General features: G+C 39.4%; 1 protein-coding gene across 5 annotated transcripts in view; it reads left to right on the top strand.

The window, feature by feature from the left end:
• VPS13B (vacuolar protein sorting 13 homolog B) overlaps positions 1–19572 on the top strand; it is a 729531-nt gene that overhangs the window by 459771 nt on the left and 250188 nt on the right. The window lies entirely within an intron of this gene.

Below are 19572 nucleotides of genomic sequence, written 5' to 3'. Positions count from 1 at the left end.
CAAGAATTTAGGTATATGTCAAGTAACACTCGATATTGTCAAGTAACACTCGATATTGTTGAGAGTAGCACTGAGTAGTGTACTTTAACCCCCAGTTCAGCAATCTGATTCAGCCTGTCTCCTGCAATAAGTCTGAGACTGAGCACTAAGCTGGAGAGTGAAGCATGCTGTTGCCTGCTTCTATTGGCTATACAGCATATAGAGATTGGTAGGGGTCTGATCGATCAAAACCCTTGTCATGTCTACATTTAAATGACAGTAAAATGTTAAACAGGTGCCAATCTAAAAGATTGGCACTTGGTAGCTGGACCTACATGGCATGTCTTATACAGCCCCAAGACAGGGTCAGCAGGCGTCAAAGGATTTAGTGTCAGGTAATAGCATTGTTCTACTGGTAGAAGCCTAGATCAGAAATGTTGACAACCCCATACAGGTATGGTTTTGTATACTTCTCTCTATATCTTCCTTGTTCTTCATCACTTTCAGGAGACTCTGTGATCCTATTGATATTTCTTTGACCATTATTGCTCATTCATTGCAGCTGCCATAACGCACATGCATCCTTCTGTACTCTCTATGCAGATTTTACAGGAAGGAAATGTGTCTAACCTGTAGATACGTGTAAAAAAAAAAATATAAATATATATATATATATATATATATATATATACACACACACACACACACACACACACACACACACACACACACACACATATATATATATTTATATATATATATATATATATATATATATGCGAAGAGAAAAGTCCAGCACCAGTGTAGCGGATAAAAGCGTCCTTCTTTATTTAGTGCAAACTCCACATACAAGAAACAAACATGCGATTTGTTGACGCGTTTCGGCGTCTCTCACGCCTTGTTCACAACATAGTATACCGTATACTGTTTTCCCACAACCTTATATGGGCGGTATCAGACATCACATGACACTTAATTAAAATCACGAACACATGATTTAAAAACAAACACAAGTGTTATACAGAGTACAAACCAAATGAATTGGGAAAATGTATGTCAAAAACCATTCTTGGCCATACATTTATGACATAGACAGAAAATAAAGCATAAACAACATAAGGTTTTTAGTAAGTCATAATAAGATCATGTCTGGAGTTAAGGCCACCAGGAAATCTGCTCCCTAACCTAAAAATCCAAAATGACTCTCTATTAAACAATTTTCTTCTTAGGGAACCCCCTCTTTTAGATGGATAAATGTTTTCAATGCCCATAACCTTGAGATATTGCACATTGCCCCCGTGCACCTCTCTAAAGTGTTTAGTTAGAGATGACACATTTACCACCTCATTTCTGCAATCAGAAATGTGTTTGCGTATTCTAGCCTTGAGGCTGGTAGATGTGCATCCCACGTACTGCAGGTTGCACTGTGTGCACATAGCCACATATACCACATATGTAGTGTTGCAGTTAATGTAGCTATGTATCTTAAACACATTCCCATTTGTACAGGACTTAATCTCCTTGGAAACCGCAACATGTGAACAAGTCACACATCTTTGGTGTCCACACCTGTAGGATCCCTTTGTATCAAGCCATGTTTTTTCTTGATTTTTACCCCCTGTGTGCAAAGATGGAGATAGTATCGATCCAAGAGTAGGGGCTCTTCTGGATACGACCCTAACTCCATCTTTGGTCATACTGTGTAGCACCTCATCTTGCCACAATAGTGGCAGATGTTTTTTAATGATGTTTCTAATCTGTGAAAATTGTTTGCTATATGATGTGACAAATACTATGTCGTTAGTGCCATGTTTATTTCGTTTTTTATACTGTCTCCTAGTGTGAGTATGTTCGGCCAATAGTTCTTCTCTATTTACCCTAGAGATTCTATGTGCTGCCTGATCCAAAAGCTCCTGTCTAAATCCTCTCTCTCTGAACCTTAGTTGTAATTTGTCCATTTCTTCACTATAAACATCCTCTCTGCTACAATTACGTTTTAATCTAAGACATTCACCATAGGGTATATTGTTGACCACATGCGGTGGATGACAAGATGTGGCCATGAGGATGCTATTCCCAGCACACTCCTTCCTATATGGCAACACCTCTATGCATCCTTGGTTGGCATTGGCCACAAATTTTACATCCAAAAAGGTAATTTCATTGTTACCAAAGTGTGCAGTGAACTTGATCCCAAATTCATTGCCGTTAAGGTAATCCACAAAGTTATGGAAGCAATTCTCACCATCTCTCCATATGATAACCAAATCATCTATATACCTTCCTATCCATTGTATAGATCCAAAGAAGGGGTTATCCTCCGAGAATATGTATTTAAGTTCCAAAACTGACATGACAATATTAGCGAGAGATGGTGAGAATTTAGCTCCCATACTTACTCCCTGTATTTGTAAAAAAAACTCCTCATTGAAAACAAAATAATTATGATTTAGCAAAAAATCCGTGGCCATGATTAGAAATTCAATCTCTGCAACCGAATATAAGCTGAATTTGGTCAGATAATATTCTAATGAAGAGATGGCAATTTGCTTTGGGATTGACGGATACAGTGCTACAACGTCCAATGTTCCCAATTTCCAATCCTTGTTCCATCCCATATTGTTTACAATGTTGAGAACATGTTTGGTGTCCCTGTTGTGGGAGGGAGTTATACCCACTAGGGGTTGGAGAAAATGATCCACCCAGGCCCCCAATCTTTCCCCCATGGAACCGATCCCGGCCACTATAGGTCTTAAAGGGGGAGGAAAAATACCTTTGTGAACCTTTGGTAGAGAATGGTATACAGGAGTGACAGGATCATCAACGTAAAGATAATCTGCTGTTTTTTGATCCAAAGCCCCCAAAGCAACACCATCCTCCAACAAACGTTTCAATTTGGAGAGAAACACTTTCTTTGGGTCATATGGGAGCTTACGGTATGTGTTAATATCAGATAACATTTCATGATTCATTTTTTCATAGAGGCCTGTATCTAACAGAACCACCGCGCCCCCTTTGTCCGCATTGCGGATAACCAGGTTTTTATTGTTTTGTAATTCCCGCAAAGCGGTTTTTTCCTGTTCAGTTAAGTTACCAGAGCCACGGCGCCGGGGTTCTGTTGATTCAAGAGCAGTGAGGTCTCTTTCCACCATCTCCTGGAATCTATCGAGGGCCTCACACCTGGAGGATAATGGATAGAAACCAGGATTACTGGTCTTGAAAGACGCCCCATGGGAACTATCCCCTACAGCCGATTCGGAGACAAGAAATGGAACTTAAATACATATTCTCGGAGGATAACCCCTTCTTTGGATCTATACAATGGATAGGAAGGTATATAGATGATTTGGTTATCATATGGAGAGATGGTGAGAATTGCTTCCATAACTTTGTGGATTACCTTAACGGCAATGAATTTGGGATCAAGTTCACTGCACACTTTGGTAACAATGAAATTACCTTTTTGGATGTAAAATTTGTGGCCAATGCCAACCAAGGATGCATAGAGGTGTTGCCATATAGGAAGGAGTGTGCTGGGAATAGCATCCTCATGGCCACATCTTGTCATCCACCGCATGTGGTCAACAATATACCCTATGGTGAATGTCTTAGATTAAAACGTAATTGTAGCAGAGAGGATGTTTATAGTGAAGAAATGGACAAATTACAACTAAGGTTCAGAGAGAGAGGATTTAGACAGGAGCTTTTGGATCAGGCAGCACATAGAATCTCTAGGGTAAATAGAGAAGAACTATTGGCCGAACATACTCACACTAGGAGACAGTATAAAAAACGAAATAAACATGGCACTAACGACATAGTATTTGTCACATCATATAGCAAACAATTTTCACAGATTAGAAACATCATTAAAAAACATCTGCCACTATTGTGGCAAGATGAGGTGCTACACAGTATGACCAAAGATGGAGTTAGGGTCGTATCCAGAAGAGCCCCTACTCTTGGATCGATACTATCTCCATCTTTGCACACAGGGGGTAAAAATCAAGAAAAAACATGGCTTGATACAAAGGGATCCTACAGGTGTGGACACCAAAGATGTTTGACTTGTTCACATGTTGCGGTTTCCAAGGAGATTAAGTCCTGTACAAATGGGAATGTGTTTAAGATACATAGCTACATTAACTGCAACACTACATATGTGGTATATGTGGCTATGTGCACACAGTGCAACCTGCAGTACGTGGGATGCACATCTACCAGCCTCAAGGCTAGAATACGCAAACACATTTCTGATTGCAGAAATGAGGTGGTAAATGTGTCATCTCTAACTAAACACTTTAGAGAGGTGCACGGGGGCAATGTGCAATATCTCAAGGTTATGGGCATTGAATACATTTATCCATCTAAAAGAGGGGGTTCCCTAAGAAGAAAATTGTTGAATAGAGAGTCATTTTGGATTTTTAGGTTAGGGAGCAGATTTCCTGGTGGCCTTAACTCCAGACATGATCTTATTATGACTTACTAAAAACCTTATGTTGTTTATGCTTTATTTTCTGTCTATGTCATAAATGTATGGCCAAGAATGGTTTTTGACATACATTTTCCCAATTCATTTGGTTTGTACTCTGTATAACACTTGTGTTTGTTTTAAAATCATGTGTTCGTGATTTTAATTAAGTGTCATGTGATGTCTGATACCGCCCATATAAGGTTGTGGGAAAACAGTATACGGTATACTATGTTGTGAACAAGGCGTGAGAGACGCCGAAACGCGTCAACAAATCGCATGTTTGTTTCTTGTATGTGGAGTTTGCACTAAATAAAGAAGGACGCTTTTATCCGCTACACTGGTGCTGGACTTTTCTCTTCGCACATGCTGCCCTGGCTCCGGGCTTTGCCGTGCACCGTGGGCGGATCTAGCAGGTGAGCTGACCCGCAATCAGCATTTGTCATATATAAATAAATGTATATATATATATATATATATATATATATAATGCGCAAAAAAGGGGTCCGTGGAGCCTCAGTTACGAGTCTCAAAACACGGAAATAGCCAGATATCCCTGGCTTCCTTCTCTGGAGAGAGGGATATCTGGCTATTCCCGTGTTTTGAGACTCGTAACTGAGGCTCCACAGAACCCTTTTTTGCATATTCAAATTTTGTATGGGACAATCAATGGAGACTCGTAAATGAGTACTCCATTGGAATTTTTCACTGTTCTCCCTGAGTTCAGTGATTGTTGTGTTTTGTTGGTCTATTTATTATTGCCCCAGTAGCCAGAATCCTGCTCCACGCTGACGAGGGGCAAATACCCCGAAACTGCAGTCTGTGGATGGATGCCTAGCCTTGGTTACCCTTGTCTTATGTCGTTATACTCGCCTCAGAGTTAGACTTTGACTCACAGGGGCCACCCTTGTGTTTCCCTATTTAGGTCCCAAAGCTCGCAACAGAGTGAGGACCTGAGGGACTACGTATCAGGGTGGTTTGGTGCTCTCCCCACTAGGAGGCACCCCTTGGCAATGGGCTTCCTTCTCTGGTGAGAGGGATATCTGGCTATTCCCGTGTTTTGAGACTCGTAACTGAGGCTCCACGGACCCCTTTTTTGCATATTCAAATTTTGTATGGGACAATCAATGGAGACTCGTAAATGAGTACTCCATTGGAATTTTTCACTGTTCTCCCTGAGTTCAGTGATTGTTGTGTTTTGTTGGTCTATATATATATATATATATATATATATATATATATATATATATATATATATATATATATATAATACACACAGTCATGCTGTCCTCACTAGTTAGTTTGATGTCATTAACAAAATTTCGGATGCCTTTTGGCTGGGACCTGTCTGACCCTGGCAATAATACCATCAATATGATCAGACGATGTGACGACATCAGATTTAAATGGCTCTTTTTGTCATAACTGTCTTGTATAAATCTGCGTGATGCAGTTACTTCCTATAGGTTCCTACTTCAAACAAAGGATTTGACAGGAACACCTTGTTATGATTATGGCCTTTTTAGCTTTATTGAATGGATAAAAAAGGAAAACGTGCCTATTTATTTTTTCACTTTAAATATAAGCATCTGAAACACAGGACTGTTGATGGTACTTTGGATCAAAGCTGGAAAAAAAAAATTTAAGTTCTAAAGGAAAAATCACAGTTTACTGATTTTCTGTGAAATACCGTGCTCTGGTTTTTGTCACTTCTTGATTTAAACCACGTTGATCACAAGGGCAGAGAGGCTGGCAAATAGAGGCAATCAAGATCTCAATGAAATAATACATGACATTGAATGGAATTGGCACCATTGCCAGACTTAAAAGCACGCACATAAGTGGTACCAAGTGAGAAAAGTCACAGCGAAAAGTCAGCTGTGTAATCCAGTCATTCCTGGTAAAAGCCAGTCTGCTTCTCAGATGTGGCAGCTTTCGTGCTCTAAAGTGCTTCCTACTGAACTTCAACAGATGTTGTTAAAATGAAATACTTTTCTAACTATAAACAATTCACATTCTCATACATGACAATCTTTTTCACTTCCTGTATCATGTATCGTGAGAGGAGGAAAAAATTCACAATACCGTCTTTTTATGGAGGTGGCAAGTGCCAGCAACACAGCGTTACACCGAGGCTGTGGCAGCCACGTTGAAGTTCAAAGGCCGAACTGATGAGATCCGCGATTTATTGGCCAAAGGGTAACGGTTTAATGGCTTTAGTTGGACTTCAAAGAATACGGTTGTGTTTTCCTTAGTTGCCTCTGCAGTTTGAAAGAAAATATATGTAAGGTGATTGAACACTTGAGCCAAGTGCTGGAGACACAGTAGATCTGGTTCTATTACTGAAGGTTTAGGCTAGATGTTGTTTCTTTCACTTCTTATACTCTTCAGTGATATACTGTGTGTTGTAGGTGGTGAGGAGGAGTCCCAGACATTATCTTTGTGTTTTTACCAGGCTAAAAAAAAAAAAAAAAAAAAACTATCTCATTCTATGAGTTCCTATTAGGAACCCGAACTCTCGGTAATGATTCCCGCTGCCTGCCCGCTCCGTGCAGCGGGCGGATCCAGCGGGAGGACCGCCTGGAAAACTGGGATACAGCCATAGCCATAGGCTGTATCTCAGTTTTCCAGGCGGTCCTCCCGCTGTATCCGCCCGCTCCACGGAGCGGGCAGACAGCGAGAATCTGATGCCGAGCGTTCAGGTTCATACGAACCCGAACCCAGAGGGGTTCAGACCATCCCTAGTTCCTATTTTTATACAGAATGCCTATATGTGAGTTGCCTAAAGATCAAGTTGATCCCATTGCACATTCACCATGTTTCTAGACCTTGTCAGGCCTTAGGATACTATTTGTTGTTTGTTTTTTTATTGTACATTACAATATTTATCTGCACCTTTTCTGTCCACTCCATTATATAGATTGTATGTTGCAGGCAGGCACCACCTATTTACGACTGATTGCTAAACCAATAAATATAAACACTCAACAATATCCAGAAAGAAACAGCATATGCACAAAGAGGTAGCATATCAGAAAATACTTTATTGTACAACAATTCTATTACAAAGAAATACTAAACAGGACCAGTAAAATAAGGGAGGACAAGCCTCTTTAACTTCCAAACATTAAAAACAATTAAAATGTCACATACATATCCTGCATGGGTCTAAGTCAGGATACACTATAACTTCTGACCCTAAATACAATATAAAATGATAATGCTGTTATTGTAAAGTGCTGCAGAATCTGTTGGCACTATATAAATAAAAATTATTATTATTATTATTATGCTGTATGTAACTCAGAGTAGTGATGAGTTCACCATGTTTGTTTGTTAAAGTAGGAGGGGCAGGAACACCCCACACATTTCACCATACTCACGACTTCCTCATAGCGTACTCACTGCTACATCCATGTACTGTTGTATGTCCAAGAACTACAATGTGCATTAGCTTGTAAAGTTTCCTAAAAGTTTACAGAAGATGATCACAGCTTAACGTATCTTTACAGCATCTCTGGAAAAATATATAGTAGACCTCTACTGATTGCCATGGAAAACAAGGCCACTTTTTGTCTCTTACACTTTTGAAACCGAAGACTCATTGTAAAAGATGACTTCACTGTTCATTGCTATACATGTTTTTGGGTTTCAGTTCCAGTTCCATTTGTTTATAGATAACTACTTGTCCAAATTTCAGAAAAGTTCTTTTATGTTCTCCAGTTTTCTTAATACAATAAGCCTTTGTTTTAAGTGAAAAAGAACGCGAGGTTCATAACGTCATGAGCAGACCTCCTCCAAGAGTTCAGATGTTCCGTGTGAGTGCACTGAGCTTAGAACCTAAATATTTTATCTCTCACATTCATCATTTGTAAGACTTTTGAAAACCCCAAATTTCAACCCAAATATGTTATTTGTCTCTAAATGTTAAGGAATTTATGTTGTTCTTTGGCAAATGTTTCAGATATTTTTTCTGCATAAATGGGGAAATCATTAAGTCAACCTTTTATATACCAAAGATAATTGAAAGAACCTTCAAAACAGTTAGGGGTAATTCATACAGGAATCCCAGGCAAACATGTAACTTTGAAAGCTCTTTGGTCCATTACATAATGAGTAATCCGTTCATGCTGTATACAGTACTTATATCCTCCTATGTGTTATACCTCTCCAGAGGCATGCTGACAATAATGACTCTTACTGGGGTTGACCAAGAATAAAGAAAAATATCAACATAAAGTGATCCGATAGGATAATGTGTCTCCTTGGGGACACTGCCAACTGGCATAGGGAGAGTTATAATCCATGTAACGCTCCCTAAGAAAAAGGTAGGCACAATAGTTCTCCTATGAGCATATGGTTTTCTCAGATAGTTTGCCTGCCCACCATACTGATAACTAGTTAAAGGTGCACTGATCACATGCTGGCTAAGATATGCCATCACTTTTAGAAATAAGAATACTCTTTTTAAGTATATCCATACCTTTGTTCTTATCGATTTTCCAATGAATTTCACTTCTATTCCAATTCCCTCTTCTGGCTCTCTTGCCCTAAAAATAAATCACTGAAGGCAAAATGAATTGTTACAAAAACCTAGAATTATTGAGGCACACCTGTCTGGTGAGCAATAAGTAGTATAAGCACTACAGGCAAAATAAGTTTCATTCTTTGTGAAACCGTAAAATGGTTTGCCAGTTTCGTAATTACTAGCAGAAAGATATCCATGCCTGTAAGTCTATGGTGCCTAGTGCAGAAATGCATAGAGAACGTTTGTAGTAAATGGATTCCGTATGGGCCAGGAAGCAATAGAACCTAATACCTACTAGTTGTCCACATTCATATTCATTAATTTCTTAATCCAAGTTAGACTTACATAAAGGTGGAATTTGATTGTTTTTAACTTTAGATCTACTGATCATGTACATAAAGAGCCATTATACAAAATGTTACCATCTGTGCCATGGCAAAATTTTTACCTCTTATTGATTTACAGACTTATCGATTAATATGTTGTCTCTACAGGAATAGTGTTCACATTGCTTTTAAAGACCCTGTTCAGGTGCAGGTCAAAAGCACTGATGATATCCAGCTTTCCATCATAGTTTCTGCTACAAAGTGGAAACAGTGCTAACAATGGTCTACAGTTAATGTTTTCCCAAATCACTTCCTTTAGAGTCTTTCATGTCAATAGGGCATATACTGATACATGTGCTGTAGTTGGAGCTATGAGTCTGTAAAGCTGGTGGAGTCCTGATACTTACCGGCAACATCCTCGACCCGCTCCTGCCCATGCTGCTCACCTCCTCGGTCCTGCCCACTGCTCTGCCACACTGCTCATTGGTGCCAGGTTCCCTGTTGTCCACTGGCTTCCTTGCTTCTGCTGCTTCTTTCTGGCTTCCGTGCAGTACCACCTGTCTCCAGCAGTTTCTTCCTCCACCAATACTGGTCTGCCTGCACCTATTCAAAGTCGCACCTATTCGAAGTCACACCTATCCTCACTTGTCCTTTTTCCTTGAATTATAGTTCCCTACCTGACCTCCTCCATACTCCAATCCGCATGGGCTGATCCCGCGTCTGATTGACTATGCTGCTGTCTCATCCTCGGTACCATGCTGTATCTTTCATGGATGCCCCGACTTGCTAGGGCTTTTATAAATCATGTTATAAGGTATAGACTCTCAATAGGATGATTTTTGCTTGATTATTGAAACCAATTTTATGTCGGAGCTAGGATCCACCGAGGGATCATCTGGTATCCTGGTGGTCCATACCATCCCTAATAATATTTTCATTTAATTACTTTATTATTCTATGGAGTTACTACTGGGTACCTGAGTTTGCAGAAGAACTGTAAATGTGATTTATATTGTTTCAATAATGGATCAGTTGTTCAGATTTTACATTCTATAGTTTGCTATTATTAGAGTAAGCCAACATTTCTTTTTAAACATTCTCCACAGCCAGAACTAGACCTCTTGGCTGCCAAGTACGTGTTGTGTCTGAATGTCTAAGCAATAAAAAAAAATAGATAGTAAGAATCCGAACAATGTTATTACATTCTGTTTCCTCCTAAACCACCATGTAATAGAATAATGCTGAGAGTGTCTGTGATGAGTCTGTCACAAAGCACTAATGTGCTAGGACTTTGGACAGGTCAATGAAGCACTCTGAGCCTACAGAACATCTCAATGCATGTCATAGCTGGAACATGCTGTGCTCTGTCCTTCTCCTTCCCGTGACCCATAGGTATAATCAGCCTGGATGGAAATCATTGTTTTCGTAGCATTAGATAATTCTTCCTTAAATGTCAGTTGTTAGGACAGTGCCTTCTGATATCCAAAAGAGTCAATAGACCAAAAGGTTTTGGAATTGAACATTTCAAAAATTTTATTTTCCCAAATATATGAAAAGTTTTCCCTAGATATTCGTTGGGTTACTTTGGTCAACATGGCTCTGGCCAGATGGTAAAATTAATAGTTTTAGTTTAAAGGGAACCTGTCATCATGATGCTTAAAACACAAGTCGTTTGGGCAGTCCCTGGCTCAATTGATCTCTCTCTCTCTAGTCAAACAAAGAGAGAGCTGTCAATCAAGGCTGCTGGGGTGGGCAGAATGCCGGGTACTGTCCCGGTGGCTTGTGGTTTCAGCATTATAAAAGTGATGACAAATTCCCTTCTGAAAGTAAAATAGTTTTTTCTGCTTTTTTATGTATTTAAAAGATATTTGCATCTTTAAATATTTTTTAATTTTTGTTGGTGTTCCACAAGGCGAGATACCCTTCAAATTCAGCACTGCTCAATTGGGCTCTGTACCCCTTCCACCACTGGCTGGATGGAAGATCACATAGCATAGTACTATAGACATTTTATGGATACATCATAGACACTTGATATTATGGAGGTGTCCACCCGTGCTTTAAAACTCAGATTTATTATTTGAAAGATTCTTAATCAATGCAACCAAAATATACGGCACCCACCCTTCGATTTTTCTTTTAAAATTCTGGCTTTATTTCGAAGTGCATAAAGTGGTATTGACAGAACAAGAAGTACGTTGACAAACAGGCTGTGGGTGTTTTGTGCTTCTGCGATGTAGCCTTATTGTCCACGCACCTGCTGTTCTGTCAACCCCACTTTGGACACTGTGGACACTGAAATAAAGCCACAATTTTAAAAGTGTGAGTGTAGCTCTTTTTCATTTCTATAGTGTACTATTGAGAGTGCTGTTTGTTGGAAAGCAGAACACAACGACCTCTTCAATGCAATATACTGTACTTTTATATCTTTCTGTAAAATTGGAATATACTATACTAATATATCTTCCTATAAAACTGAAGGCACACAGAGCACAGTATCGCCCCCATAGACTTTTGTTGGGATGGTATCTTTTGTTCTATTATGCACGCATAAGCCCCAAGCTTGGCACTACTTGCACTGCAGCGAGCTGAACCAATCTTGTGTGTTGAACTTGCATGATATGTTTATTTGAACTTTTTTCCATCCATATACATTTATGGTGTTAGGTTAGCAAGAAAGAGGATTGGTAGAAAGTTGTAACACGTGACTAGATTCTGACTACACAGATTCTGTAGTCTGTAACTATGGAAACCTTTTGCATATGAGCTGGATAAAAAAAAAAATTCTGATCCAGACTATGTGCAAGTGTGTTTCTTTTTGGATTATGTATTTGTGAAATAAAAGCGCAGATCATTTTTAAATACTTTTCAATCCTCAATAGCTACAAGAAAACCATAAAGGCGTCACGTTAACTAATGGAATTTGATTGTCTCCTAGCAAGTTTGTGTATTAAGTAAATCACTATCAATGAGTGACTATTTTTTTTTTACAGAAAAAAGGAGGTTTATAGGTCCTCTAGACAAGTCTAAATGAGGTAAATAACAAGATGTGAAGATGATTTGCAGGATAATTTTACTGGTAGATAATTAAAAAATGTAATGTAACCAAAAGCATGATAAAAACATGGATTAAATCGCAAGTGACATGGTAGAACACAGATAGATACAGATATATTATATAGAATGTATAATTTGTACCAGAAAAAGAACGATAACAATAAATAGGAAAAGTAAGGATAAGAAAAAAATAAAAATAACAATAAAAAATGAAAAATGGAGAGATGAAAAATAAAATGAAAAAATCAAAAATGGAGTGATGAAAAAAATAAATGAAAAAGATGAAAAACGCTGATAAAAAGGTTAAAAAATTGTGCACATAATTGGTATACCAAATAAACTCAATTCATCAGCACTATGTGCTAGAATTAATAATGATAAATCATATATAGAGCCAAGTTCATAGTAAAATGGCGCTTTTGTACCACTTAGTTATGTCACACATGTATGAATGTGTGCTACTCAAAACCAGTTGTAAAGTCTTACGTGGTAGCACTCATATGGCGAACTGTTCATATGGCAAATGCGCCTGATATACAGTCAGCTGGAATAGGTTGAGTAATAGTTATCGCATATATGTAGCGATGAGCATGCGTTTGCTGATAAAGTTAAGTGGTGTATGTTACACCTCTCACCGTTCCTGCGGAATGTAGGGTCCCCGGAGTGGCTGGCTCGTATGTTCAGACTTGCCGGTCTTGGTTAAGCTGTTCCTGCAATGGAGGCGAACGACGTGCTCAGACGCTGAGAGCGAGTACCATGCTCTGATGCTGGGAGCAAGTGCCGTGCTTAGGTGCTGGAAGCGAGTGCCGTGCTCAGCCCAGGTATATATACAGATCGGAGCTCCGTACATGCGCAGTGAGGTGTGTTGCCCGCGGGACCTCGTGGTGGTTTTAGCGCCAAATTGGATATTCGGAAAAAGCTGTAAGCGTGGTAAGCTTTTAGGTAATGGTTCTTAGGTAAGGTTCTGTTGATGGCTGATAGGATATTGTTAGTAGCTGGACGCGTTTCGATACTTTCTTAGTATCTTTTTCAACAGCAAGAAAGAAAATAATGATCAAGTCCTGGTATTGATGAGTATATATGTATAGCAGGCTGGTCCTGATTGGTTGGATTTAATTATAATCCGGTAATTATCAAGGCCAGGTGCACCAAATATAGAAGCAATTTGATATAATGCAGTATGCTTTCATGGTGGATTAGTTATAATTCATAGTAATATAGTAGATTTACACAATAAAAAAGAGATTGGAACAGTACAATGAACTTATGTATAATTAATGATTAGTGTATTCAAAACAAATATTTAACGACAAAGAGACATACTACGAATTGTTATTCATATTGAAATGATGTTATCATTTCAATATGAATAACAATTCGTAGTATGTCTCTTTGTCGTTAAATATTTGTTTTGAATACACTAATCATTAATTATACATAAGTTCATTGTACTGTTCCAATCTCTTTTTTATTGTGTAAATCTACTATATTACTATGAATTATAACTAATCCACCATGAAAGCATACTGCATTATATCAAATTGCTTCTATATTTGGTGCACCTGGCCTTGATAATTACCGGATTATAATTAAATCCAACCAATCAGGACCAGCCTGCTATACATATATACTCATCAATACCAGGACTTGATCATTATTTTCTTTCTTGCTGTTGAAAAAGATACTAAGAAAGTATCGAAACGCGTCCAGCTACTAACAATATCCTATCAGCCATCAACAGAACCTTACCTAAGAACCATTACCTAAAAGCTTACCACGCTTACAGCTTTTTCCGAATATCCAATTTGGCGCTAAAACCACCACGAGGTCCCGCGGGCAACACACCTCACTGCGCATGTACGGAGCTCCGATCTGTATATATACCTGGGCTGAGCACGGCACTCGCTTCCAGCACCTAAGCACGGCACTTGCTCCCAGCATCAGAGCATGGTACTCGCTCTCAGCGTCTGAGCACGTCGTTCGCCTCCATTGCAGGAACAGCTTAACCAAGACCGGCAAGTCTGAACATACGAGCCAGCCACTCCGGGGACCCTACATTCCGCAGGAACGGTGAGAGGTGTAACATACACCACTTAACTTTATCAGCAAACGCATGCTCATCGCTACATATATGCGATAACTATTACTCAACCTATTCCAGCTGACTGTATATCAGGCGCATTTGCCATATGAACAGTTCGCCATATGAGTGCTACCACGTAAGACTTTACAACTGGTTTTGAGTAGCACACATTCATACATGTGTGACATAACTAAGTGGTACAAAAGCGCCATTTTACTATGAACTTGGCTCTATATATGATTTATCATTATTAATTCTAGCACATAGTGCTGATGAATTGAGTTTATTTGGTATACCAATTATGTGCACAATTTTTTAACCTTTTTATCAGCGTTTTTCATCTTTTTCATTTATTTTTTTCATCACTCCATTTTTGATTTTTTCATTTTATTTTTCATCTCTCCATTTTTCATTTTTCATTTTTTATTGTTATTTTTATTTTTTTCTTATCCTTACTTTTCCTATTTATTGTTATCGTTCTTTTTCTGGTACAAATTATACATTCTATATAATATATCTGTATCTATCTGTGTTCTACCATGTCACTTGCGATTTAATCCATGTTTTTATCATGCTTTTGGTTACATTACATTTTTTAATTATCTACCAGTAAAATTATCCTGCAAATCATCTTCACATCTTGTTATTTACCTCATTTAGACTTGTCTAGAGGACCTATAAACCTCCTTTTTTCTTTACTACATTTACCATTGTCTTTAGGGTATAGACAACATATAGGTTAACCTCGCCAAGTCATTAGCAGTAGAACTCACACTAACTACCACTTGTGCTATCTATTTTTTTTTTACATATATATTGTAAAAGTGTAGATATTGAAAAGCCTGTGGCTGACTTATCTGCGGGATACAACTTTCAGGGTTCAGACAGCTAATTCCTTAAGGAATTAATTTACAAAAAAAGAAAAATTCTGGTTTTGCCCAGTTGAAACACTCGCTCTGCCAGAGTCTTCATCTCTCACCATCTGGAACACGCCGCTCTTGGCAGTCGTGTAAATCGTGAGCTGCAGTGATCAATTTGAAGAAGGCAATGAAATGTTATCAAGATTTTAATTCCATATTTTAAACATATGGCAATATTCGGCCTTAGAAAATGAATTGGAGCATTTGCCAAAATCCCAGTCCATAAAAGCATGCAATATTCAACATCACATTGTTGTTATTAGAGTCATAATAGAATTTTAATATAATCCACAAACTCCTTCTAATGAACCATTCATGGTGCTTGTGGTGTCTCTGACTTATGAGTGCCATAAATTGTTTTGTGTTTTATTTAGTGAAAACATAAGTCATTAGGTAAAAAAGATAATTGCTTTATTTTACATGCCAAGTGGTAGACGTACAATAGTTTTATTTCTCTACTAGATGTCAATATTGATGCTTGTGGACCATAGTCTTCACTAGGACCCTGTTCCCAACTTTTTTGTACTATTTATCATACTGGACATAAATGTGACTTCACACTCTGTAACCCCTTTACCACCCTCACAGTTCATTCACTTACATAGTATGCTTCATGCTTGTGTTTTTTTATTTTTTTTTTTTAGCATTGCGCCAAAGGGTTACTGCAAAAAAAAAAAAAAAAGATACAAGCTGATCACCAGATTATTAACCTTTTAGATCAGTTGCAGATTAAAATCACACTGCAAATAAAAAAGTTCACACATTTCTGAGAGAGCCTTATTGTGGTGCAGTCTTCGACTCTCTTTTGCTCCACTTTTGAGTAGTAAGCATTAAACTAAAGGTCCCCCTACAACTTCAATACAGTAGAAAGTATTTTTTTTTTCCAACACAATGTTCACCCTGTTTTGCCCATGATTGACTTGAATGCCGCTCAAGAATATTATGTACTTTATCCTAAACTGCGGCCCTCCAGCTGTTGCAAAACTACATCTCCCATCATGCCTAAACAGCCAAACCCAAAGCTTTAGCTGTCCAGGCATGATGGGAGTTGTAGTTTCACAATAGCTGGAGGGCCGCAGTTTGGAGACCGATGCTTTATCCATAGGAATACATGATAAAGGCAAATCTGTCCTGCTAAAATGTTGCACTAATGGCAGCATAGTAGCAACGTTTGTTTCATAGCTGTGCAGTTCTCTAAAAGATTGGGGGGGGGGGTAAAAAAAATTAAAGTCTGGACTGATCTCAGCCCTGTCCATTGCAGATTCAGTTAAAATCTCAATTATATTACTGCTTCTGTAATGTCCATAAAAAGAAGTGTTCAGATTATAGGTATATAAAGTGTTGAAAAGAAAAGCTGTACCAGCAAAATATAAAGCGCCAAACTGTAATTATTTCTTGGGTGATTCATTTTGTGACAATTTACTTTTAATGCAGTGCTGTATGTAGAGAGTTAGTCACTTACTGTACTGAAGGAGGGCAGGAGGCATCCAAAGCTGATGGCCTCTCTCTCTTTTTATCCTCTCTCTTTTTCTCCTCTCTCTCTTTTTGTGGTGGAAACTAGGTTAAAATCAAAATGTGTTCCTTGGGCTTTTAGATGAGGAGACCTGGCCCCACCATACCCGTATTTGTGTTAGAGAATCACTTTTCTGTTTCAATAAATTTTTATTGAAGTATTTTTCAAATTTTAAAGGGACACAAATATTGCATAAACTAGTAAAGTACAAGTACACTAGGCATATGGAAACATTACAAGAGGATAAGCACGTATCAGTAGCTTAAAAAGTACGGCAACAGAGAAAAAAGCAGGCATACAATGCAGGTTATAATTCAATTGCTATTATTCACGTGAGAAATTCTGTTATTACTGCCGGAAAGTCATGAGATGAACACGCATTGGTTAAAGTCAGCAAATGAACAAACAGTCGTTAAACAGCAAAATATATAACTTATGGAGCAGGAAAACAGACAAATGCATGAGCAAGACAACACACACACAGAGGCTGCGTTAGCAGTCTAACATTTAACATAGAGAAGCATGGAATTTGTAGCAGGTAAAAGCAGTAAAACCGCGTGTTCTATAGCTACATGAGCAGACACGCTATAGGGGGTAGAGGGGTATAGAGTTCGGCCTAGTAGGGACTAATATAGTGATTAGGATAGTCCTGAGCTCACACCAAGGACCAAGCTTTCAGCAGTTGCAGTCCTTCTTCCGGGTTGTTGACAGGATGCCTGGTATTCTGATGCGTGATCAACAAGTTTGTTGAGTTGAACCATTTGTATGGAATGCACTTATCTCTAAGAGTCTTGGTTATATAGGCGAACGATTTGCGTTTCAAGAGGGTCTCCGGGGATAGGTCCGAAAATACCATAATGTTTTGATGCTCGTCCGAAATCTTTTCCCCCCTCCTCGTAGCTGCCAAAAATGCCGACTTAACATGTAGAAAGTGGACCCGGGCTATTATGTCTCGAGGTGCAGTAGGAGGAAGGTGCTGCGGTCTGGGGATTCTTCTTGCCCAATCGATAGTTAGTTCGCGAGTCGGACAGGTAGGTAACACACATTTAAGAATTTTCTGTATGTAGGATGGAAGTTCCGTGGGGGTAACTGATTCTGGCACGTTTCGGAGCTTTAGATTATTGCGCCTGCTAATATCATCCAATGCTATTATCTTGTTCCTCAGTTGGGCAGACTCAACCTCCAGATTTTTGTAAGCGTCGGACAGGGAGTTGTGGGCATCTATCACCTCATCCAGCTTAGACTCCGCCAAGAGAGCCCTGTCCTCCATCGCTCTCACCGAAGAAGAAAAGGATGCAAATATCTGGTCAATTCCAGTAAGGAGAGAGTCTCTCAAAGTGATAAACATGTCTTTGATAGGAGAGGAAATGAGCTGTGGGGTGCAAGACAGTAAAGAGTCAAGATCCCTATCAGAGCTTCTTTTTAAGTCAGCAAAAAGTGGAGAAAGTGAGGTATATGTGTCATCTGGTTTCAGCATAGGAGACTGGGTGCCCAATAAGAACGCCGGAGTCATTGCTGGAGATAGAGGAAGATAAGAGCAGGGAATATTGTTGCTCAAAGAATTTGTGCAGCAGTTCCTGGGAAACTCTGGGGCCATAGGAGATAAATTAACCGTCCCTTTGTTATTCTGAGTGGTTGAAGATACTTGTGGCAAGAGATTAGGTTCCCCTGTCCAAGGCTGCATAGAATCATCGGAGACAGAAACCAATGCTTCAGCCGAAGATGCTTTGTCTGTAAACAGCTCGGGTAGACAGAGATCAGAGATTGAGCGTGTGCCCATGTCAGCTGTCAAGGAGGAGGGAGGACAAATCGGGGAAATCGCCGTTGCAGGAGCAGGATCAAAGTGCTGGGTACCTATGTCCGCCGGGGGAAGCCGGCTGGAGTTTGTGCCTGCTGTCTTATTCCTCCGGGTCCTCCGCCTGGAGGCTTTGGAGGGCTGTTGGTTGTCCGCTCGGTCCCCATGATGTTTTGCCGCTGGCTTGGATGTCGGAGGGGACTGCCACTCCGCTCCAACATCAGTAAATAGATCGCTGAGGAGGAAGTCCGAGAAAGGATCGGCGCCATCTTGTGCTGCTGCGGCCGAGGCGAGAGAAGACTGTACCTTCCTCCGTGCAGCCGCCGATGCCCGCTTTGAGGTTGTCCGCATGTCTGGGAGAATAATAAGTGTCCCAGTAGTCCCCCAAGGTGTAAAAGTATATAAATCCAGCTGTGAAGGCGCTTGAAAGTCGCTGTGAGAGCGGAGCTCAGAGAAACACGTCCGGTCCCTTCAGATGCAGGCCACGCCCCCCCTAGAGAATCACTTTTCATGGCCCGTAAGACTATAGCTCTAAAGTGGATAGATAGACGACCTCCTAGGATTAGGACATGGATATCCCTGGTGAATAGGGTGGTGGAGTATGAAAGAGTGGTATTCACTCATAGAAAATGTCCTAAGAAATTTGAAAAGGTTTGGGGATTGTGGAGTAATTCTCCGCTTACGGTAACCGCGGATCACGAAGTGAGGACGTAATCAGACTTTCATATGTTTGCTTTCTTTCTGTAACTGGATGTAGGTCCATGTTGGGCCTTAAAGTTCGACTGTTCCTTATGTTGATTCATATAATTTGATAATGCACTGTTCCTGTACTATTTTATTTGATGTTTAAGTGACATGTCCATATGATAACACTGAATTCTTTTAATAAACCGAGTTTAA

This window comes from Dendropsophus ebraccatus, chromosome 2, assembly GCF_027789765.1.
Source record: "Dendropsophus ebraccatus isolate aDenEbr1 chromosome 2, aDenEbr1.pat, whole genome shotgun sequence".
In the NCBI taxonomy this organism is placed as follows: domain Eukaryota; kingdom Metazoa; phylum Chordata; class Amphibia; order Anura; family Hylidae; genus Dendropsophus; species Dendropsophus ebraccatus.
Note: the sequence above shows the minus strand (reverse complement) of the source record. Positions and strands in the feature narration are given on the sequence as shown.